This window comes from Phocoena sinus, chromosome 10 (genome assembly GCF_008692025.1).
Source record: "Phocoena sinus isolate mPhoSin1 chromosome 10, mPhoSin1.pri, whole genome shotgun sequence".
In the NCBI taxonomy this organism is placed as follows: domain Eukaryota; kingdom Metazoa; phylum Chordata; class Mammalia; order Artiodactyla; family Phocoenidae; genus Phocoena; species Phocoena sinus.
The window spans coordinates 75,640,156-75,665,631 of record NC_045772.1 but is presented as its reverse complement, the minus strand read 5'-3'; the positions used below and the strand labels follow the sequence as shown (position 1 = coordinate 75,665,631).

Genomic DNA, 25,476 nt, shown 5'->3' with positions numbered 1-25,476 from the left:
TTCACTACTCTTCTTTTATGTACTTACCACAGTACATAAATCTGGGGGGCTATAAAATTCTATATGACATAATTTCTGCTTACTTTGATGGAAAATAAACATTTTCAATTGTGTTGTAAGCTTGTTTTATATATGTTTTAAGTAATAATTTTACTGAAAACATTAATTGAACTTATTAGATTCTAAGAGATTGTGTGGATAAAAATAAAGACACGTTTCTCAAAGAACTCACAGAAGAAAAATAATCGTATTTAAATATACTTCACAATTTACTTTTGATAAATGCTGACTTCTTTGAGCTGTACTGCAATTTAGGAAAATAGATTTATCTAGGAAAATAGATTTATCATACCTTTTCATACATGAAATGGAGACATATTAAATTTATAGTAATGATCATGACAATGATAACAAACATACTTATAGATTGCCTACTACAAGCTCCTGTGCTCTGCTTTCTTGAGTCAAACTGTGCTGAGAGTGGGTTTAATAAATACAAAACCCTGGATGTTCTGCTGGGATCTGAGTGAGGCAAGGGCATCTCATGCTTGTTTTTTGATGGAGCCTGAGGAAACAGCAAGACCAGGGGTCTTTTTTTTTTTTAATCTTCCTGTGTCCCAGTGAGGAGCAAGAATAGTAGAATAATTCCCAAGCAAAGAAGCTGGGTCCATAGGGGGTCCTGGGTGACACAGGAGCAAAAGACTTACTTCTATGTGCCACAGAGGAGTGTAAAACTGACACAGGGCATTAGCTCCCTAATTTCCCTTCTGCCAGTGTCATATGGGTAGCTTCATGTTACTCCCCTGCACTTGAAGTAACAGACAAAGCTCAACCCTAGGGGACAATTTGGACAGGATTGAGACTTAAAAATTTGCAATCTGTATGATCTAACATCTGAGATCAGCAAGAATAGGGATCCATGCAGATACCAGAGTAGCTGGCTGCCTTCCTGGATCTGATACCTTTCTCTCTGAATGCTCTGGTGCCACATGAGGCCAAATCTTCCTCCCACTGCAATTTAGCCACCACACCAGGATAAAAAGGGTTACCTCTGCATTGACTGGGATTAAGTTTCTACCACCCATTAGAATAGACTACAATGTGTAGAAGAGATAGCTTTTTCTTTCTCTCTACATGAAAGTATGGGGTTGGGGGCTTCTATCCTCCCTTGCAATTTTCACTAACTCCTCCACATGAAAAGAGGAATGATTTCTATCTTGGTGAGATGGCAAGGATCATGTGTTCACTTTCCTCTGAGTGGGAATATGGAGTTAAACATCTTTCTAACAATGTGTCTTGCCCTACTTCTCTCTCTGGAATTTTCTTTGCTCTCAATTTAGTTAATTTCTGTTTATTTTCTGGTTGTGGATATTAGGGGAGAATATTTCCTCTCTCATTCCTGAAACTTTCTCCCAGTTTAAGGAACTCAGTGTTAATTTGGCAATACTGACTCCTCTCCATCCATTTTACTCTGCTCCAGAACAAACTCATATACATTTGGGAAGGATCAACTGAGCACGTTCAGTTCACTTCCCTTTTTTTTTTCTCTTGCAGTAGGCTGTCTTCATGGAGTGGTTCTCTTCAGCTCTTCTGTGGCTTAAGCTTTACCTGCTCCTGTCCAGCAATGCCTGGGAATGGATAGGTAAATCTGCCTAACACTGGGATAAGCTATTTATAGCTGGGATAAGTCAATTTAGCTCTTATATTAAGCCGTGACATTTGATATACTCTATATCAGTTAAAAGATGATATTTTGATTTACGATGTATTTTATTCCTTTTATGTCTCCATATGTACTTGGCCACTTCAATGTTCTGAGAGTGGAGAGATGATTTTTGGATTATGAATGACTTAATTTGTGGATATTTGCATAAAGTAAAAATTATATTTTTGGTATTCCTTAGCAACACTTAAGCATTATAAGCCAGATAGCTATGCATCATTAAAGGGATCTTTATTATCCCCTGGAGGGCTGACAGGGCTGACAGGTTATTCTGAGGGGAAGATGGAATATTAAAGTGTAGTTAGAAAATCCAGTAAAATAAAAGTTGTTAATGTTATTAGTTGTGTTTTTGACTACGTCCATCTAATTTTCTGTTTTGCCTAACTCCTTCTTCACAGCTGAGCTTAGTGAAGCTTCAAACCTCAGTCCACAGAGAGGATCCTGGATGTTCTGGATGATCTGGATGGAGTAGCCTCTTTCTCACTTCTCGTGGCATTGATATCTCATGTGACCATTCCTCAGAATAAGCGGTACTGTTTATTAGGGTCTATTATGTTCTAAGACTTTAAATAAATTATTTCATTTTATCTTCATGACAATGCTATAAAATAGATTTTATAATCAATATTTTTAGTGAGGAAGAAGTTGAGATCCAGAGGTTATGTGACCACAAGACAGAAGCAGGGATTGAAATTAAGTCTCTCAGACTCTAGATTTACACTTGGTGATACATGGGAGAAAGTAACAAATGAATATTTATTATCTGACCTCTGCAGTTATGAGGTTATGTGGGGAAACAAAAACTGTTATGAGTGTTCACTAATGAACTGATAGAATTTGGCAGATTGGTGTCTAAAACTTCTACCCTTCAAGCGTATAGATCTGGATTAAGACTTTTGGATCAATAGTATAATAAATTGTGCTGAGAAACTGTATCACCATAAATGTTGTCTAGGGGAAGGACTTTGATTTTCTTTTTGTTTAGTTTAAATCCTTTATGTTAAACACAATAGTATCCAAAATATTTATTATATAACATAACAGAGAGCACAGTGCTGTAAATATTTTGGTTTGATCACCTAAGACAATCATAGTTGGGTATGGTGAACATTGATTTTAAAAATCTGAGCTGTCAAAGCAAATTCTTGAAAGTATAGTCACATTTTAGCAGTCATGATATGAAAAAATATAAGACAGCATTCATTGTCAACACAATTACATTTTGTTTCTGAGGTTGAACTCTGCAAGCATATTTGCTTGCATGGAACTAAAAAAATTCCATGAGGAATTTTTACCTTTTCTTAACCATCTCATCATTGTTTTCTTTGTTGTCTTAAGGAGGTCAATCTTAAAACTTTGTGTAGAACAAAGTTTCCTGCTTTATTGTACTCTGTACTTAGAGTAACAGAATAAACTTTATTTTCTGGATAATGTAGGAGAGTGGTTTGAATGAATCTGCAGAGAGAAGTCAGACAAAGACAGCTGACACAAATAAACCTGGCAGTTGGACCCCTGTTGTATTTTAATTAATTAATTTATTAACTAATTATTTTCCTGAAACACAGCTGTAAGTCCCAGAGGCATTAGCTCTTGTTGATGAAGTCTCTGATAGTACAAAACAGAGCTGGAAAGAAAGGGTGTAAGGCACTAGCTCCCATTTTTTACTTCATCAGAGATACTGGCTTCTAATACCGAGCACAGATCTGGCAGATGAAGTGCTCAAAAATATTTTGAATAAAGGTTAAAATACTTTTGTAATCTTATTGAGTGTTTATAGGATCCCAAGCCTATGCTAGACATTTTTCAATTTAATAGTTTTTAAAATATGCATACATTTCAGCCAAAATTTCTTGTGTGTTGTGTTACCACAAATGTTTATCTGCCTTTTTAAAATAAAGGAATTTCTAAAATTTAAAGAATGTATTAAACACATAGTCCAGAGCCTCAGTCTTCCCCCAAGCCTTGGTGAATAAATGATGATGCTCTTATTCTGTCATTAAGGAAGTGGAGACTCGAATGAATTAAATAACTTACCTAAGATCACAGGCAGGTAAGGATTCACCAGGATATCTCTGACAACAAAGTTTTCCTGTACACTCACTGTACATAATTGTAGTTTTTATACAGCCAGCTATCTTTTTTAAATTTAATTTTTAAAGTTAATTTTTAAAATTTATTTTCATTGAGGTACAATATTATGTAAGTTATGTGTGTATAATATAGTGATTCACAATTTTTAAAGGTTATACTCCATTTATAGCTATTATAAAATATTGGCTATATTCCCAATGTTGTACAGTGTATCATTGTAGCTTATTTTATACATATGAGTTTGTACCTCTTAATCTCCTACCTCTGTATTGTCCCCCCTTCCTTTCCTCTCCCCACTAGTAACCACTAGCTTGCTCTTATATCTGTGTCTGCTTCTTTTTTGTTATATTCACTAGTTTGTTGTATTTTTTAGATTCCACATATAAGTGATATCATATTTGTTATTCTCTGTCTGACTTATTTCACTTAGCATAATACCCTCCAACTCCATCAATGTTGCTCCAAATGCATACAGCCATCTTTTAAATGAGTGGGAGAACTCCAAAGCAAGGATTTTTGCAGTAAAATACTGCTTTTAGGGAACGCATTTAAAAATAGTGCACATTATACTTCTATTTATTGCTTTTGTACATTTGATATTTTGTATGTTAATTTAAAAAGTATTTCTATAACAGTACTATTAGTATGTATTATTAATATTATTTAAAAATACTATAAAACCTTTGTAATATGTTTGGTGCCTTATGCACACTATTTCATTTAATTCTTATAACAATCATATAAAATAGGTATATTATCCCTATGTACAGTTGGGGAAAATAAAAGATTGTGAGCTTAAATTACTTGTCCAAGGATATATAGCTGAGAAACTGGAACACTGTGTATGATTCTTCCACCATCATTTTTTGTCTTTATGATTTTTTTGAAAATGCTGAACTGTAATATTCATTTTTGAAAAAAATGTCAGTTATATCTCGTTAGTATAAATACCTGTGTTTGTACCAACAAAACCAAATTGGCCTAATTGTCAGTCTTGAAGATAATTTAGTACAATAGAGGTGATATTTTTATGATTAGATAAAAATCACTAATGTAAATATTGTAGAGTACAGAATAGCATGTACTGAGAATCCCTTTTTGTTTTAACCTTAATATTTTCTCAAATCTTCTTATTGGTTCCTAGGCAAATTATGGAAATTTCTAGAATGATATAAATATTACCTAACTAAAATTTGTCATAATAATTGGCACGTTTTATTTTAACATTAGGGGAAAATATCACATTGTTTTGATTATCTCTTTTTGTCCTTAAACATAACATTGTAATGATTTTGATTTTTTCAGTAAAGAAACTTGCAACCTTTTTAGAAGATAGTGTCAATAATTCTCTAGCTTTCTTCAGCCATTACAATTTAAGAGCCGAATAGAACAGATCACTTTCTCAGATGATGGAAATATAGGAACATATATGACATTATCATTGTGACTTATTGCTGACTTGTTGAGGAAAAATATTTCTACTAAGTTTTTACATGAATATTTACTTCTTTTACCAAATTCTTTACAATGAACCTTGAGAGGTGGATAACTGATATTCTGATTTTTTCAGCATATTATAGTATTGTTCTGAGGATTGCTTGATACAGGTATTAAAATTGTTGTTGTCCTTTGGATACGTACCAGGTACAAAAGTAACTTTACCTCCTGTTACCTTGTCTGCTTAGTCATTTGATGTGTATCTGTAAGGCCTTCAAAGAAATAAAAGCTCACATGTAAAGACTGGTTTCTTGAGTACTTATACTGGAATTATCTGGGCATTTGCCTTAGTTCTTAACTTTAATTTCTTGGCAAAAATAGGTATTTGGTATCATGTTTAATTAATTATAAAATTTACAGAACGTCAACTTGTGGAGTCAACAATCAGGATTTCAGAATTACTTCATTTTTCTTTAAAATTTCTCATTATTTCAAAATATTAATAAATCATTATTTTTGTTTTAAAAAATAAAACGATGGAGTATATAAAATCAAAGCATAAACCTTCTCAAATCCTTCTACCCTCAAACCAATCACACTTTCCAGAGAAAATGACTTTATAGGATAAATAGATCTTTCAAGAAAATTTCCTCTAACATTTTGGTTATTATTTTTTACTTTATATTTTTCCTATAAAAAGGGACCCTAAGGGCTTCCCTGGTGGCGCAGTGGTTGAGAGTCCGCCTGCTGATGCAGGGGACGTGGGTTCGTGCCCCGGTCCGGGAGGATCCCACGTGCCATAGAGTGGCTGGGCCCGTGAGCCATGGCCACTGAGCCTGCGCATCCGGAGCCTGTGCTCTGCAGCAGGAGAGGCCATGGCAATGAGAGGCTCACGTACCGCAAAAAAAAAAGGGACCATAAATGATTCCATGGGATTGTATCACTTCAAAGCAATTACTGCTTAGGAAAAAAAAAAACAATACCAAAAAAAGACCTGTAAGTTTGGACAACTCTTGGCTCAGAATTCTTGGATATTAAGTTTATTAGTTAGGACATTTTGGCTGTGCAGACAGAAAATTCAATTTATATTGCTAAAAAGGGGATTTTTATTGACTTGAGAAGTCCATGAGTAGGTGTGGCTTCAGGTTCACCTAACCTTAAGGGCTCAAATGAAAGCACTGCATTTCTCCCATTTATGTGATCCTTCAGCACCACTTCCTCTTTGTTGATTATATTCTCTGACATGTCTAGCTTCATGGTGATAAGAGAGCTGCAGCAGCCCACCTTGAATCACTCATCTTCAAATGCAGTAGTGAAAAATATTCATGTCTAGAAATGAACCTTATTGGTTCTGTTTGAACTGACTTGAGTCATATACCAATTTGTATTAGTTTTCTAGAGCTGCAGTAACAGACTGGGTGGCTTAAGTAACAGGTTTATTTTCTCACATTTTTGGAGACTAGAAGTTCAAGATCAATGTGTTAGCAGGCTTGATTTCTTCTGAGGTTTATTTCCTTGGCTTGCAGATGGTCACATGTTCTCTCTCTCTTTACATGGTTGTCCTTCTGTCTATGTGTTTGTGTCCTAATCTCTTCTTATAAGGACACCAGTCATATTGGGTTGGGAACCATTCCAATGATGTCATTTTACCTTAATTCCTTAAAGGTCCTATCTCCAAATACAAGTCACATTCTGAGTTACTAGAGGTTAGGACTTCAACATATGCATGGGGTGGGGGTTGGAGGGGGTACAATTCAGCTCATAGCACAATTCCTACCTAGCTACTGTTACATTCCTACATAGCCAAATGCCCATCCTAGGTGATACACCACCTGTGGATCCAGCAAAACAAAGGACTGAAAATAGGCAGTAGTAGACCCCCAAGTGAAAACTGACCATTGTCATCAACATGAGGGTGAATGGGTTCTGGCCAGTCAAAAACCAACAAATGTCAGACTGACTACTGTCCCCAGTGTCTTTCCACATTCTTCTTCTGCAGTGGCAGCAGCAGCAGCACATGGCAACAGCAACTTGAGGCTGCACCCTGGGCAAGGCCCCAAGGTGGTGCTTAACTGAAAGGGGGGCTCAGTGCTCCAAAGGGGTGTTTGTAGGGTAGGGGGTGTCAGAATAGACCAGCTGGTGGCCCTGGAAAAGCTCCCACACACCCACATCCACACACCCATTTTGTGTTGCAGACTGCCCCTCCAAGAGCAGAGGCAACAAGAAGATGTGTGTGCACAGGTCCACAAAGGGAAGAAGTAGGGACAGAGTTTGGCACTGCCTCTTGGTCCTCCCTCCAGGAAAAATGAGAAAACAAGGAACTAGCAAAGGCTTGACAAATGTCCATATTTGGATTGGAAGACCATTCACATGCCTTTCTTCATTCCTGGAAATTGCAGTACAGCTGTCTAATTAAGAAAAAAATCTTAAAGAAAGAAAACGAAGATCAAAACACCCCAGAATACCTAAAGAATAGCCATAGAAGTTTCCCCACTGAGCATAAAGTTGGAGCAGCTCCAAGCCTGGAGGCGTTGAAGGGAACTTTATAAAAGCTCATTGAAAATAATGTCACATGAATGAGGAGATGGGTGAGAACAAGATGGCAAAGTAGAAGGACCTGAATTCACTCTCTCTCATGAAAACACCAAGATCACAACTAACTGCTGGACAACCATCAACAAGAAAGGACTGAAACCTACCAAAAAAGATATTCTACTTTCAACGTCAAAGAAGAAGGCACAAGATATTAGGAGAGGTATACTCCTAATACAATCAAATCCCATAGCCATGAGGGGGGCAACCCACAAAATGGAAAATAATTATATCACAGTGGTTCTCCTACAGGAGTGAGAGTTCTGGCTCAACAACAGGCTCCCCAGTCTGGGGTTCTGGCATCAGGAGGAGGAGCACCCAGAACATTTGGCTTTGAAGACCAGTGGGGCTTGATCAGGAACTCCACAGGACTGGGGGAAACAGAAACGCTAGTCATGGAGGGCACACACAAGATCTCATGCACACCAGGACCTAGGGTAAAAATCAGTGACTTCACAGGACCCTGTAACAGACCTACCTGCTGGTCTTGGAGGGTCTTCTGGGGAGGCAGAGGGTGATAGTGACTCACTGCAGGGACAAGGATGCAGCTGGCAGAGGTGCTGAGAATCACTCATTGGCATGAGCTGTCCTGGAGGCCACCATTTTGACACCAAAACCTGGCCTCACCAAACAGTGCTTCAGTGCTGGGACACCTCAGGCCAAACCACCAACAGGGTAGGAAGATAGCCCAACCTATCAGCCGACAGGCTGCCCAAAGTCTTCCTGAGCCCAGAGCCAACTCTAAACACACTCCTTGGCCCAACCTTGTCCACCAGAGGGACAAAAACCCAGCTCCACCCACCAGTGGGTAGGCATAAGTCCCTCCCACAGGGAAGCCTACACAAACCTCTTAGACAAGCCTCACACACCAGAGGACAGACACCAGAAGTGAGAGGAACTACAATCCTGCAGCCTGTGAGACCACAAACACAGAAAGTTAGAAAAAAAGAGACAGCAGAAGAATATGTTCTAGATGAATAAACAAGATAAAATCCCAGAAGAACAATTAAATGAAGTGGAGATAGGCAATCTACTTTAAAAAAGAATTCAGAATAATAATAGTAAAGATGATGCAAAATCTCTGAAAAAGAATGGAGGTACGGACTGAGAAGGTACAGGAAATATTTAACAGAGTTAGAAGATTTAAAGAACAATCAAACGGAGATGAACAATACAATAACTGAAATGAAAAATACACTAGAAGGAATCAAAGGCAGAATAAATGAGGCAAAGAACAGATAAATGAGTTGGAAGATAGAATGGTGGAAATCACTGCTGTGGAACAGAATAAAGAAAAAAGAATGAAAAGAAATGAGGACAGTATAAGAGACCTCTGGAACAATATTAAATACACCAACATTCAAATCAGAGGGGTGCCAGAAGGAGAAGAGAGAGAGATAGGGTCTGAGAAAATATGTGAAGAGTTAATAGCTGAAAAATTCCCTAAGTGCAGAGAGTCCCATACAGGATAAATCTAAGGAGGAACATGCCAAGACATGTATTAATCAAATTCACAAAAATTAAAGACAAAGAGAAAATATTAAAAGCAACAAGGGAAAAGCAATAAATAACACACAAGAGAACCACATAAGGTTATCAGCCGATTCTTTAGCAGAAACTCTGCAGGCCATAAGGGAGTGGTACAATATATTTAAAGTGATGAAAGGGAAAAACCTACAACCAAGAGTACTCTACCCAGCAAGACTCTCATTCAGATTCAACTAGGAAATAAAAAGCTTTACAGATGAGCAAAAGCTAAACCAGCACCATTAAACCAACATTACAACAGATGTTAAAGGAAATTCTCTAGGTGGAAATGAAAAGGTCATAACTGGAAACAAGAAAATTATGAATGGTAAAGCTCACCAGGAAAGGCAAGCATACAGTAAATGTAGGAAATCATCCACACACAAATATGATATCAAAACCAGCAATCATAAGAGGAGAGTACAAATGCAGATTATTGGAAATGCATTTGAAATTAAGAGACCAGCAACTTAAAACCGTCTCGTATATATTTAGACTGCTATATCAGAACTCCAAGTTAACCACAAACCAAAACTCCACATTAGATGCACACACAAAAAGAAAAAGTAACAAAACATAACACTAAAGATAGTCATAAAATCACAAGAGAAGAGAACAAAAGAGGAAGGGAGGAAGACATACAAAAACAAACCCAAAGCAGGTAACAAAATGGTAATAAGAACATACATACTGGGCGGGAACTTCAAGATGGTGGAAGAGTAAGACGTGGAGATCACCTTCCTCCCCATAAATACATCAGCAATACATCCGCACGTGGAACAACTCCTACAGAACACCTACTGAACACTGGCAGAAGACCTCAGACTTCCCAAAAGGCAAGAAAATCTCCACATACCTGGGTAGGGCAACATAAAAAAGAAAAAGCAGAGACAATAGAATAGGGATGGGGCCTGCACCTCTGGGAGGGAGCTGTGAAGGAAGAAACATTTCCACTCACTAGGAAGATGCTTCACTGGTGGAAACAGGGGGTAGGTAGGGGGAAGCTTTGGAGCCACAGAGGAGAGCACAGCAATAGGTATGCAGAGGGCAAAGCAGAGAGATTCCTGCACAGAGGATCAGTCCCGACCAGCACCCTCCACACTGAGAGGCTTGTTGGCTCACCTGCTGGGGCAGGTGAGGGCTGGGAGCTGAAGCTTGGGCTTTGGAGCTCAGATCCCAGAAGGAGGAATGGGGTTGGCTGCGTAAACACAGCCTAAAGGGGGTTAGTGTGCCAGAGCTAGCTGGGAGGGACTCCAGGAAAAAGTCTGGACCTGCCTAAGAGTCAAGAGATCATTGTTTCAGGGTGCGCAAGGAGAGGGGATTTCTTCCTTCCATCTGTGCCCACAGAAGGCAGAGCACCACCTAAATGAGCTCTAGAAATGGATGTAAGCAGTGGCTATCAGCTCGGACCTCAGAGATGGGAATGAAACACTAATGCTGCTGCTGCAGGCACCAAGAATCCTGTGTGCAATCACAGGTCATTATCCACACCTCTTCCGGAACCTGTGCAGCTCTCCACCATCAGGGTCCCATGTTACAGGGACAACTACCCAGGGAGAACACAGGGTGAACCTCAGACTGTTGCTACATCATGCCAGCCTCTGCCACCACAGGGTCGCCCCAAAACACATAACCAGATGTAGCTCTGCCCACCCGAATAACAAGATCCAGCCCCACCAACCAGAACACAGACACCAGTCCCCTCCACCAGGAAGCCTACACAAGCCACAGAACTAACCTCACTCACTGGAGGCAGACACCAAAAACAATGGGAACTACAAACCTGTAGCCTGCAAACAGGAGAACCCAAACACAGTAAGTTAAACAAAATTAGAAGACAGAGAAACACACAGCATATGAAGGAGCAAGGTAAAATCCCATCAAACCAAACAAATGAAGAGGAAATAGGCAGCCTACCTGAAAAAGAATTCAGAGTAATGATAGTAAAGATGAATCAAATATTGGAAACCTACAAGAAACGTTTAACAAGGACCTAGAAAAATTAAAGAGCAAACAAACAATCATGAGCAACACAATAAACGAAATTACAAATTCTCTAGAAAGGATCAATAGCACAATAACTGAGGCAGAAGAATGGAAAAATGACCTGGCAGATAAAAGAGTGGAAAAAATATCACAGAGCAGGGCTTCCCTGGTGGGACAGTGGTTATGAATCTGCCTGCCAATGCAGGTGGCATGGGCTCCATCCCTGGCCCGGGAAGATCCCACATGCCACAGAGAAACTAAGTCCATGTGCCACAATTACTGAGCCTGAGATCTAGAGTGCATGAGCCACAACTACTGAGCCCACGTGTCACAACTATTGAAGCCTGTGCACCAGGATCCCGTGCTCTGCAATAAGAGAAGCCATGACAATGAGAAGCCTACACACCACAATGAAGAGTAAACTCCACTCACCAAAACTAGAGAAAGTCCATGCACAGCAACAAAGACCCAATACAGCCAAAAATAAAAACAAAAAACTAAACCAAAATAAAAATATACCACAGAGCAGAATAAAGAAAAAAGAATGAAGAAGTCTCAGAAACAACTGGGACAACATTAAATGCACCAACAATCAAATTATAGGGGTCCCAGAAGAAGAAGAGAAAAAGAAAGGGACAGAAAATATTTGAAGAGATTATAGTTGAAAACTTCCCTAATATGGGAAAGGAAAGAGTCAATCAAGTGCAGGAGGCACAGAGAGTCCCAACAGGAGCAATCCAAGGAGAAACATGCCAAGACATATATTAATCAAACTATCAATAATTAAATAAAAGAAAAAATATTAAAAGCAGCAAGGGAAAAGCAACAAATACCATACAAGGGAAACCCCATAAGATTAATAGCTGATCTTTCAGCAGAAAATATGTGAGGCAGAAGGGAGTGGCAGGACATATTAAAAGTGATGAAAGGGAAAAACCTACAACCAAGATTACTCTACTCAGCAAGGATCTCATTCAGATTCGATGGAGAAATTAAAACCTTAACAGACAAGCAAAAGTTAAGAGGATTCAGCACCACAAAACAAGCTTTACAACAAATACTAAAGGAACATCTCTAGGCAAGAAACACAAGAGAAGGAAAAGACCTACAAAAACAAACCCAAAACACTTAAGAAAATGGTAATAGGAACATACATATCAATAATTACCTTAAATGTAAATGGATTAAAGGCTCCCAGCAAAATACATAGACTGGCAGAATGGATACAAAAACAAGACCCATATATATTCTGTGTACAAGAGACACACTACAGGCCTAGGGACACATACAGACTGAAAGTGAGGCAATGGAAAAAGATATTACATGCAAACGGAAATCAAAAGAAAGCTGGAGTAGCAATTCTCATATCAGAAAAAATAGACTTTAAAGAGACAAAGAGGGACATTACTTAATGATCAAGGGATCAATCCAAGAAGAAGATATAACAATTGTAAATATTTATGCATCCAACATAGGAGCACCTCGATACATAAGGCAAATTCTAACAGCCATAAAAGCGGAAATTGACAGAAACACAATCATAGTAGAAGACTTTAACACCCTACTTTCACCAATGGACAGATCATCCAAAATGAAAATAAATAAGGAATCACAATCTTTAAATGATACATTAGACAAGATGGACTTAATTGATATTTATAGAACATTCCATCCCAAAACAACAGAATACACTTTCATCTCAAGTGCTCATGGAACATTCTCCAGGATAGATCATATCTTGGGTCACAAATCAAGCCTTGGTAAATTTAAGAAAATTGAAATCCTATCAAGTATCTTTTCTGACCACAATGCTATGAGACTAGGTATCAATTACAGGAAAAAATCAGGAAAAAATACAAACACATGGAGGCTAAACAATATGCTATTAAATAACCAAGAGAGTACTGAAGAATTCAAAGAGGAAATCAAAAAATACCTGGAAACAAATGACAATGACAACAAGACAACCCAGAACCTATGAAATGCAGCAAAAGCAGTTCTAAAGGGGAAGTTTATAGCAATACAATCCTGCCTCAAGAAAGAAGAAAAATCTCAAGTAAACAACCTAACCTTACACCTAAGGAAATTAGAGAAGAAGAACAAATAAACCCTAAAGTTAGCAGAAGGAAAGAAATCGTAAAGATAAGATCAGAAATAAATGAAAAAGAAATGAAGGAAACAGTATCAAAGACCAATAAAACTAAAAGCTGGTTCTTTGAGAAGGTAAACAAAATTGATAAACCACTAGCCAGACTCATCAAGAATAAAAGGGAGAAGACTCATATCAACAGAATTAGAAAGGAAAAACGGTAAGTAACAACTGACATGGCAGAACTACAAAGAATCATGAGGGACTGCTGCAAGCAAGTATACACCAATAAAATGCACAGCCTGGAAGTAATGGACAAATTCTTAGAAATGCACAACCTTCCGAGACTGTACCAGGAAGAAATAGAAAATATAAAGAGACCTATCACAAGCGCTGAAATTGAAATTGTGATTAAAAAATCTTCCAACAAACTAAAACCCAGGACCAGATGGCTTCATAGGCAAATTCTAACAAACATTTAGAGAAGAGCTAACACCTATCCGCAACAAACTCTTCCAAAATATTGCAGACGGAGGAACACTCCAAAACGCATTTTACAAGGCAGCCATCGCCCTGAAACTAAAACCAGACAAAGATGCCACAAAAAAAGAAAACTACAGACCAATATCACTGATGAACATAGATGCAAAAATCCTCAACAAAATACTAGCAAACAGAATCCAACAGTACATCAAAAGGATCATACACCATGATCAAGTGGAGTTTATCCCAGGAATGCAATGGTTACTTCAATATACACAAATGAATCAATGTGATACACCTTATTAAGAAACTGAAGGATAAAAACCATATGATCATCTCAATAGATGCAGAAAAAGCTTTTGACAAAATTCAACACCCATTAAAGATAAAAACTCTCCAGAAAGTAGGCATAGAGGGAACTTACCTCAACATAATAAAGTACATATATGACAAACCCACAGCCAACATCATCCTCAATGGTGAAAAACTGAAAGCATTTCCACTAAGATCAGGAACAAGACAAGGTTGTCCACTCTCACCACTCTTATTCAACATTGTTTTGGAAGTTTTAGCCACAGCAATCAGAGAAGAAAAGGAAATAAAAGGAATCCAAATCAGAAATGAAGAAGTAAAGATGTCACTCTTTGCAGATGACATGATACTATACATAGAGAATCCTAAAGATGCTACCAGAAAACTACTAGAGCTAATCAATGAATTTGGTAAAGTAGCAGGATACAAAATTAATGCACAGAAATCCCTTACATTCCTATACACTAATGATGAAAATTCTGAAAGCGAAGTTAAGGAAACACTCCCATTTACCATTGCAACTAAAAGAATAAAATACCCAGGAATAAACCTACCAAAGGAGACAAAAACCTGTATACAGAAAACTATAGGACACTGATGAAAGAAGTTAAAGATGATACAAATAGATGGAGAGATATACCATGTTCTTGGATTGGAAGAATCAACATTGTGAAAATTACTATACTACCCAAAGCAATCTACCAGTTAAATGCAATCCCTATCAAACTACCACTGGCATTTTTCACAGAATTAGGACAAAAAATTTCACAATTTTTATGGAAACACAAAAGATCCAGAATAGCCAAAGCAATCTTGAGAAAGAAAAATGGACCTGGAGGAATCAGGCTCCCCAACTTCAAACTATGTTACAATGCTACAGTAATCAAGACTGTATGGTACCGGCGCCAAAACAGAAATACAGATCAATGGAAAAGGATAGAAAGGGCAGAGATAAACCCACTCACCTATGGTCACTTAATTTTGACAACGAGGCATAATATACAATGGAGAAAAAACAACCTCTTCAATAAGTGGTGCTGGGAAAACTGGACAGCTACATGTAAAAGAATGAAATTAGAACACACCCTAACACCATACATGAAAATAAATTTAAAATGGATTAAAGGCCTAAATGTAAGGCCAGACACTATAAAACTCTTAGAGGAAAATATAGGCAGAATACTCTATGAAAAAAATCACAGCAAGATCCTATTTGACCCACCTCTTAAAGAAAGGGAAATAAAAACAAAACTAAACAATTTGGGCCTAATGAAACATAAAACCTTTAGCACAGCAAAGGAAACCATAAACAAGATGAAAAAACAGCCCTCATAATAGGAGAAAATATTTGCAAATGAAACGACTGACAAAGGATTAATCTCCAATATATACAAGCAGCTCAATATCACAAAACCAAACCACCCAATACAAAAATGACTGGAAGACCTAGATAGACATTTCTGCAAAGAAGATATACAGATTGCTAATAAACACCTGAAATGATGTTCAACATCACAAATCATTAGAGAAATGCAAATCAAAACCACAATGAGGTATCACCTCACACAGGTCAGAATGGCCATCATCAAAATATCTACAAACAATAAATGCTGGAGAGGGTGTGGAGAAAAGGGCACCCTCTTGCACTGTTGGTGGGAATGTAAATTGATACAGTCACTAGGGAGAACAGTATGGAGGTTCCTTTAAAAACTAAAAATAGAATTACCATATGACCCAACAATTCCACTACTGGGCATATACCCGGATAAAACCATAATTCAATAAGAGATATGTACCACAACGTTCATTGCAGCACTATTTACAATAGCCAAGACATGGAAGCAACCTAAGTGTCCATTGACAGATGAATGGATAAAGAAGATATGACTCATATATACAATGGAATATTACTCAGCCATAAAAAGAAATGAAATTAAATTATTTGCTGTGAGGTGGATGGACCTAGATTCTGTCACACAGAGTGAAGTAAGTCAGAAAGAGAAAAACAAATACCATATTCTAACACATATATATGGAATCTAAGAAAAAAAAAAGGTTCTGATGAACCTAGGGGCAAGACAAGAATAAAGATGCAGACATAGAGAATGGACTTGAGGGCACGGGGCAGGGGAAGGGTAAGCTGGGACGAAGTGAGAGAGTGGCATTGACATATATACACTATCAAATGTAAAACAGATAGCTAGTGGGAAGCAGCCGCATAGCACAGGGAGATTAGCTCAGTGCTTTGTGACCACCTGGAGGGTTGGGATAGGGCGGGTGGGAGAAAGACACAAGGAGGGGATATGGGGATATATGTATACGTATAGATGATTCACTTTATTATACAGCAGAAACTAACACAACATTGTAGAGCAATTATACTCCAATAAAAATGTTAAAAAAAAAAGGAAAGCACATAATGTTAAGTTGTCCCTCTATAGGTGTGACTTGAATATTTTATTAAAGTGGTGACCACCAGAATTTTCCATTGTAAAGGTATATTTTTCCTTTGTGATACCTAAGAATACATAGAATATTGACATAGATGATTGAGGGTTTGAAAGGACCTATTAAATATCATCCCCATGTTGCATCCTAGTTCTGTGCTAATGGTAAATAGCCCAGGGAGAACCATATTCAACTGTTGTTTTTTACCTGTTCAATAACAATCAGACTGATTCTACCCTATGTCTTGGACTATAAAACCCCTGGAACTCCAAAGGAAGTTTGCTAGGTCTCTTACCTACTGGCACTTGTCACAAATGTCTACATGAATAGATTCTACCAATGTGATGGGTTCCCATGATATATGGAAAGCTGCAGAAGGATGGAGACAGTACCGATTGACAAACGAACAGATATGAGTGTTTGCAGTGGAATACCTCACTTTCCACAGTCTAGTCAGTCACTTGGAGGGAGTAGGGTTTTTGTGGGCCACAGTGGCAGAAGACCCACAACAGCACTGCATAATCTTTGAATTACAGGTTTGGTAGAATTACCTTGAAGCTGAAAATCCAGCTAAATTAAATTTTTGAAAAATTTCAGAGTAAAGACTGACAAGATCTGAAATACATTTTAGATATGGCTTTAGATTGAAAGAGGGGAAAATAAATGGTAAGTACTATTTATTTAAATACTAAATAGTATTTAGTAAGTAGTAAATACTAAATAGTATATACTAAATACTAAATCCCCATGCCTAACAATATAGCTTTTTCAGGCTTTTAAAGGATAGTACCTATCCATTGGTCTTAGGAGCCAATAAATTGGTGCAACTCCAAATAAAAGTAATAAACCTATTTTCCTCTTTTGCTCTGGTCACACTTCTAATACTAATAATCATCCCAATTATAAAAACTAACACAGATTTCTACAAAAGTGACAAATGTCCATCATATGTAAAAAATACCGTCTCGTGCTTTTATTACCAGCCTAGTTCCAACAATAATATTCCTCCACACAAGCCAAGAAATAATTATTTCAAAGTGACATTGAATCACTGTCCAAACCCTTCACTTAAAACTTAGCTTCAAAATAGAACACTTCTCAATAATATTCATACCAGTAGCATTATCTGTTACATGGTCCGTTACGGAGTCCTCAATATGGTACATACACCTAGACCCTTACATTAATTGGTTCTTCAAGTACCTACTCCTCTGCCTCATCACCATGTTAATCCTTGTTACTGCCAATAACCTCTTCCAGCTTTTTATTGGATGGGAGGTGGTTGGAATTATGTCCTTCCTATTCAGTGGGTATGCTATGGACAAGCAGACGCAAACAAAGCTGCTCTCCAAGCAATCTTATATAACCGCATTGGGGATATCAGGTTCATTATGTCAATTACATGATTCCTGTTTAACTCAAACACATGACACCTGCAACAATTTTTTATACTCGACCTAAATCCCTCAAACCTCCCCTTATAGGACTCGTACTAGCTGCAGCCAATCAGCCCAACTTGGACTTCACCCCTGACTCCCCTCAACAATAGAGGACCTCACCCCTGTATCAGCCTTACTCCACTCAAGCACAATAGTTGTGGCAGGGATCTTCCTACTTATTCAATTTTACCCCTTAACAGAAAACAACAAATTTATTCAAGCAATAGTGCTATGCTTAGGATCCCTCACCACCCTATTCACAGCTATATGCGCTCTTAACAAAAATGACATTAAAAAACTTGTTGCTTTCTCCACTTCAAGCCAATTAGGCCTAATAATGGTAAAAATCGGCATCAACCAACCCTATCTAGCATTTTTACACATCTGCACACATGCATTTTTTAAGGCCATACTATTCATATGCTCTGGATCCATTATTCACAGCTTGAATGATGAACAAGATATTCGAAAAATAGGAGGCCTATTCAAGGCTTTACCTTTCACCACAACAGTCCTTATTATCGGGTGTCTGGCATTGACAGGAATGCCTTTCCTCACCGGCTTCTATTCTAAAGACTTGATCGTTGAAGCTGCTAACATGTCTTATACCAATGCCTGAGCCCTGTTAATAACTCTAATTGCCACCTCCCTCACAGCTATCTGTAGTACCTGCATTATCTTCTTTGCCCGACTAGGACAACTTGCTTCTCTCCCCTAACCTCCATCAACGAAAACAACCCCCTCTTAATTAACTCCATCAAATGCCTACTAATTGGAAGTGTCTTTGCTGGATTCATTATCTCCAACAACGTCCCCCCAACAACAGACCCCCTAATAACCATACCCTTACATCTAGAACTAACTGCTCTTGCAGTAACCATCCTAGGCTTTGTATCTGCACTCAAAATTAACCTTAACACACAAAACTTAAAATTCATCTACCCCTCAAATACCCTTAAATTCTTTAGTCTCAGGATATTTCCCCACCATCATGCACTGTCTACTTCCTTACCTAAACCTATTAGTAAGCCCAAAATCAGCATCCTCCCTTTTGGACTTAATCTGATTAGAAAACATTTTACCAAAAACCACATCCCTTATTCAACTAAAGTTCTCCACACTAATCTCAAGCCAAAATGGCCTTATCAAACTATACCTCCTATCATTCCTTATTACTCTCACCCTTAGCGTGCTTTTATTGAATTACCACAAGTAATCTCCATAATAACCACAACACCAATAAGCAGCGACCAATCAGCCTCCTCACTAAAAAAGCCAGAGTCACCAGTATCATAAATAACTCCATCTCCCAACCCTTTGAACTTAAACACAACTTCCACCTCCTCATCCTTTAAAATATAAAATACCATTAAAAAAGTCTATTATCAGCCCTGAAAGAAATGCCCCCAAGACAGTCTTATTAGAAACCCAAACCTCAGGATACTGCTCAGTGGCCATAGCCATTCTATAGCCAAACACAACTAATATCCCCCCTAAACAAATAAAAAACACTATCAAACCTAAAAATGAACTACCAAAGTTCAACACGATCCCGCATCCACCCAACACCACCACTCACAATCAACCCAAAGTCCCCATAAATAGCTGAAGGTTTTGAAGAAACCCCCACAAAACTGATCACAAAAATAACACTTAAAATAAATACAGTATGTCATTATCATTCTCACATGTGTTCCAACCATGACCAATGACATGAAAAATAATCGTTGTCATTCAACTATAAGAACACCAATGACTGAAAAACACACCCACTAATAAAAATCATCAGCAATACATTTATTGACCTCCCAACCCCATCAAACATTTCATCATGATGGAATTTTGGCTCTCGACTAGGCATTTGCCTGACCCTACAAATCCTAACAAACAGGCGTATTCCTAGCAATACACTACACACCAGACACAGCAACTGTCTTCTCATCAGTAGCAGACATCTGTCAAGACGTTAACTATGGCCGAATCATTTGATATATACACGCAAACGGAGTTTCCATATTCTTTATCTGCCTTTACATTCACGTAGGACATGGCCTATATTATGAGTCCTATACCTTTCTAGAAACATGAAACATCCAAATTATTCTACTGTTTACAGTTATAGCTACTGCATTTATAGGCTATGTACTACCATGAGGACAAATGTCATTCTGAGGGTCAGCAGTCATTACAAACCTGCTCTCAGCAATACCATACATTGGCACCACTCTTGTTGAATGGATCTGAGGCGGCTTTTCTGTAGACAAAGCAACACACACAATTCTTCACTTTTCATTTTATTCTCCCCTTCATCATTACAGTGCTAGCAGCTGTCCATCTACTATTCTTCCACGAAACAGGATCCAACAACCCCACAGGAATCCCATCTGACACAGACAAAATTCCACTCCACCCCTGTTACACAATCAAAAACATCCTAGGCGCTCTATACTACTAATCCTAGCCTCACTAATACTAGTCCTATTTTCACCCGACTTGCTAGGAGACCCTGATAACTACACCCCAGCAAACCCACTCAACACACCACTGCATATTACACCGGAGTGGTATTTTCTATTCTCATATGCAATTCTACGATCAATCCCCAACAAGCTAGGAGGAGTCTTAGCCCTCTTACTCTCAATCCTAATTCTAGCATTTATCACAATACTCCACACATCCAAACCATGAAACATAACATTCCGACCCCTTAGCCAGTTCTTATTCTGAGTGCTAGTGGCAGACCTACTAACACTAACATGGATTGGAGGACAACCTGTAGAACATCACTTCATCATTATTGGACAACTCGCATCTATTTTATACTTTCTTTTAATTCTAGTGCTAATATCAGTAACTAGCGTCATTGAAAACAATCTCCTGAAATGAAGAGTCTTTGTAGTATATCACATTACCATGGTCTTGTAAACCAGAAGAGGAGAACAACACACCTCCCTAAGACTCAAGAATCCCTAAGCATTGCCGCCAGCACCCAAAGCTGAAATTCTACTTAAATTATTCCCTGAAATTATAAGATATTTACAAAATTATTAAGTACTATATAAGTATCAAAACAGTCCATTTTATCACAAACTACTATGTACATTGTGCATACTTGTATTACCACATTAATAAGTACATATACCTTATACGTACATATTATATTATATGTATAATTGTACATTACATTATCTACCCCATGCTTACATGCATGTACATCTTATTATTAGTATTACATGGTACATATAGATTATTAATTGTACATAGTACATTAAGTCAAATCAATTCTGGTCAACATCCTTATCCTGTCCATTAGACCACGAGCTTAATCACCAAGCCACGTGAAACTATCAACCAGCTCGGCATGTGTCCCGCTTCTCGTTCCAGGCCCATTATTTGTGGGGGTTTGTAGTGATAAAATTTATCAGACATCTGGCTCTTACTTCAGGGTCATGTCACCTAAAATCGCCCACTCTTTCCCCTTAAATAAGACATCTCAATGGACTAATGACTAGTCAGCCCATGTGCACACATAACTGTGATTTCATGCATTTGGTATTTTTTAATTTTTAGGGGGGGATGCCTAGACTCAGCTATGATCTTAAAAGGTCCTAATACAGTCAAGCAAATTGTAGCTGGACTTCAATTGAAAATTATTTACCAGCATCAGTAATTCATAGTTTGCAATTCAGTCAATGGTTACAGGACATAACAATATTATATGTGTATACGTGTACAATAGACACAGCATTCCATTCTCTCCCCCCTCCGTCTAAAACAAACACCCATCAAAACAGATTAGCCTCAAAAACATCCCCATCATACCAATAAACTACTTAGATATTCACCACCCATATAGACAGACATCCCCCTAGATTCATCAGCCATTTTATCAAAAATTTAATATTAAATCTGACACATGCCTGTTAGTTATGCATGGGGGAAACAGGGATAAGACTACAGTCAAGGAAACTGGATTGAAGCCTGCTATGATAATACAGACAAAAGATGATCAGAACCTAAATGAAACACATGATATAAGGAGGAAATAATATTAGAGAAATGGTGTGTTTATTCATTTAATGAATATTTATTGAGCATCCACTATGTTGCAGGCACTATTATGGGCAAAGGAATATAACAAAGCAAAAAAAATTCCCCATGGAATATATAAAACATTGTTAAAATTCTTTCAGATCTGTGGATTAATATATACTGATTTACTTATGCAACCAAAGGCTGATCTTCACAAACCTTTGGGCTCAGCCTTAAAATATTGTCTTTTTCAAAAGAGAAAAGAGAAGCAGCACAGGTCTTCATTCACATGGTGCCCTAAATCTTAAAGGACCTGGTTCTTGTAGAATATCAACTAAATGAACCCACCTTATCAGTGCACTTCTGTGATGAAAGTAAGTAACTGCCACAGACCTCTGCAGTACCTTTAACATTTTCATCATTTGGAAATACAGCTGTTACCTCCCAGCTTGCTTTTTCTCAGCAGCTTTGATGGAGTGGTAATGTCAGGATGTGACATTATTGCTTACCCAGGCTGTGCACCGACAATTCCTTTTTTTCATAACAGTGAGGCCCTTAGTAATCTTTAGGGACCACTATAAAATTCTTATACATCTGCAAAAACTTTGCAATTTGTGATACATCTGTTACCTTAGGCTGTAGGTTTGAAGGCAATCTCCTCAGAACACATTTTTACTACTCAGGAAGTTTTTAAAATAGTTTTACAAATTTGCTTCCTTACTCTGATTTGAGCAAAGTGTATATATAAGCAACAAGAACCTGAAAGCACTCTATATTGTTAACTAAGGCTAAAGTACTTATCGGAGTAAAGTCTGAGAATTACATATAATAGCATCCAACACCTAGCAAAGGAACTTTTTCTTACCTTTTCTATTCTGGTGAGGTAATCATTTTTTTCCAGTGCTTGTTCTACCACTAGATTGCTGGATGAAGAAAACTGATTGATAAAGAAAATCGTATCACCTCTATGAATATATTTCCTAACTTGGAGATGGAGGAAATTGAATGACAATATTCCCTCTAGCAAGGTGATTGTGGATTTTGTAATTAATAAGAACAATTTAAAACCAGACATTGAATTCCATATGGACAAGAGGATATTAACCAAAATAAATACATGTTTTAAACCAGTTAAAATGTCTAAACCAGGCAAAACACATCCTAGAGTAATGAGATGACTAGATGTAATTTTTCAATATTATGGATAATAAAAATTACTGCCAGAACATTGTAGACATGCAAAGTCCTTGTTTTTAAAAATAGTAGATGGAGATGAAGGTAGTGATTCTTTGACAACTGTCTAATTTCTTTCATGATTTTTGGGTGTTTATATTTTTCTTTCCCTTTAAGAGTTAATTTGGGGGACATATATCTTGGAAAATCATCATTCAAGGAGCACTTCATATTTACTAGTATAGAATTTTGAAAACTATTTATTTGTAGCTCTATCATTTCTGTATTGGTGGATCATTCCTTGTTGTCACACTTAAATTTATGTTTTTGTGCTTTCATCTTTCCCCATCTGCCCCCTTGATGAAGCCAAGTGGAAAGTTACCTATTTGAAAAGATATTTGTTCCTATTGTTTAAATCTCCTACCTACATCAATTCTATTGTTTTTCTATTTCTAATTTATTAATTTATGTTTTTATCTTATTAGTTCATTTATTTCTTTTACTTTCCTAGGACATATTCATTCAATATTTTATACTGAATGTTAAATTATTTTTATCTTCTTTTACTTAGGTTTTTACCTGTAGTGTCCTCAATCTTATTTTCAAAATATTCTGTAATTTCAGTTTTTATTTTCTTTATACTTTACTCAATAGTTGGTTAAATTAAAGTTATTGTTTTATTTGTTAAATATATCTGGTTTTACTGAATTGTATTCAGAGATTATGCTTTTTTACTTTTAAGAATTTATTGAGATTTTCTTTGTGAGTTCACAGGGACTTAAAAAAAGGTAGAGCCTCTATGGTGTATAAATTTTTATAGCAACTCTATTAATTATATTAAATATCATATTAGAAAATTACTTCCTTATTGAATTTTGGGTTTCTCAATCTATCCAGGATAAGAAGTAAAGAAGTATTAAAATTGCTTGTTATAGTTGTATTTCTTATTTTCTGAAGTTTTAAAAGTATACTTAATTCTATGTTATATCATCTATAAATGATGAAAAATTATGTAATTTTACCACCTCTCCCTCTTTTATTTTCCAGTTTTAGTGACAAGTCTGGGACATTTTCCCTGGTATATTCTAACTGAATTATTAATAATTATTTCATTATATAGCTTTGCTCATGAGTTATAATCATAAAAGTTAGTTTTGTAACTATGATTTAAATGTGTAAACTACAGTAATTATGTTTTTAAAAGTTAACTCCAGGATTTTCTTCCCACAGTTTCAGTCTTTCGCTTGATAGATTATGTATTCAAGTAGATTTTTCATGTAGAGTACACAGGACATATAGTTGAAGAGTCTTTGTATATTTTGAAATACCTTTCTGTTGCCTTAACATGTTAATGACAATTTGGTTGGATGTACCCTCTAGAGGAGAAATCTATTCTCCCTCCAAATTCTGGAGATATTGCTCTCCTGTTCTTTTGCATATAAAGTTTTAAAAATTAATTTCCCTTACTTGATGAATTGTTTCTTCTGTTTGTATATTTATACGATTCCTACATTAACACTGAAATTCACTTTCACTAGGTGTGCCTTAGTCTTCAATAATCTTTATTCTGCTTCTAGTGAATATAATGGATGACTATTGTTCCATATCCAAGAACTATCTCCCCTTTTGCTGAGAATAAAATGAATTCACTTTTTCTTCACACTTAATTCATATAGTTTATGTAGAACTCAAACTCCAACCCAGGGAGTAGAGCATAAAAACCAGGCTTAGGTCAAGCACAGAGATTGGTTGATTCAGGGTAGTGCTAACTTCCCTGTGTAATTTCTCCTTGACTCCAGCTTCCCCTGCCATAATATATTAAAGAACATGCACTGAATGGGATATTTCCTATACTTTCCATTGATTCTTCATCCTACCAGGTAGGGAAGTAACAAAGTCATCCAGAGTTTTTCCACTCAAAGTCTGCAGTAGTCAGGAGCTAGAGATGTAGGACTTGGCTCCTGGCATCATCTTTAATTTGGTTGCAAAAATATTGTCCTGCTTGCCATGATATATGGATATTATAAAATTTAGCTCCTTCCTAATTTCAGCATAAACAAACACTGCCATTGCATTTGATTCCTTTCTCTGGGTATTGTGGAGATTTTGCTTGTTTTGTTTTGTAAGTGAAGGATTGGAAAATT

General features: G+C 37.1%; 2 pseudogenes; both read left to right on the top strand.

The window, feature by feature from the left end:
- Positions 1-17,067: 17,067 nt before the first annotated feature.
- On the top strand, positions 17,068-19,343 carry LOC116761198 (annotated as a pseudogene).
- A 550-nt stretch (positions 19,344-19,893) lies between these two features.
- Positions 19,894-21,013, top strand: LOC116761040 (annotated as a pseudogene).
- The last annotated feature ends 4,463 nt before the right edge of the window (positions 21,014-25,476 follow it).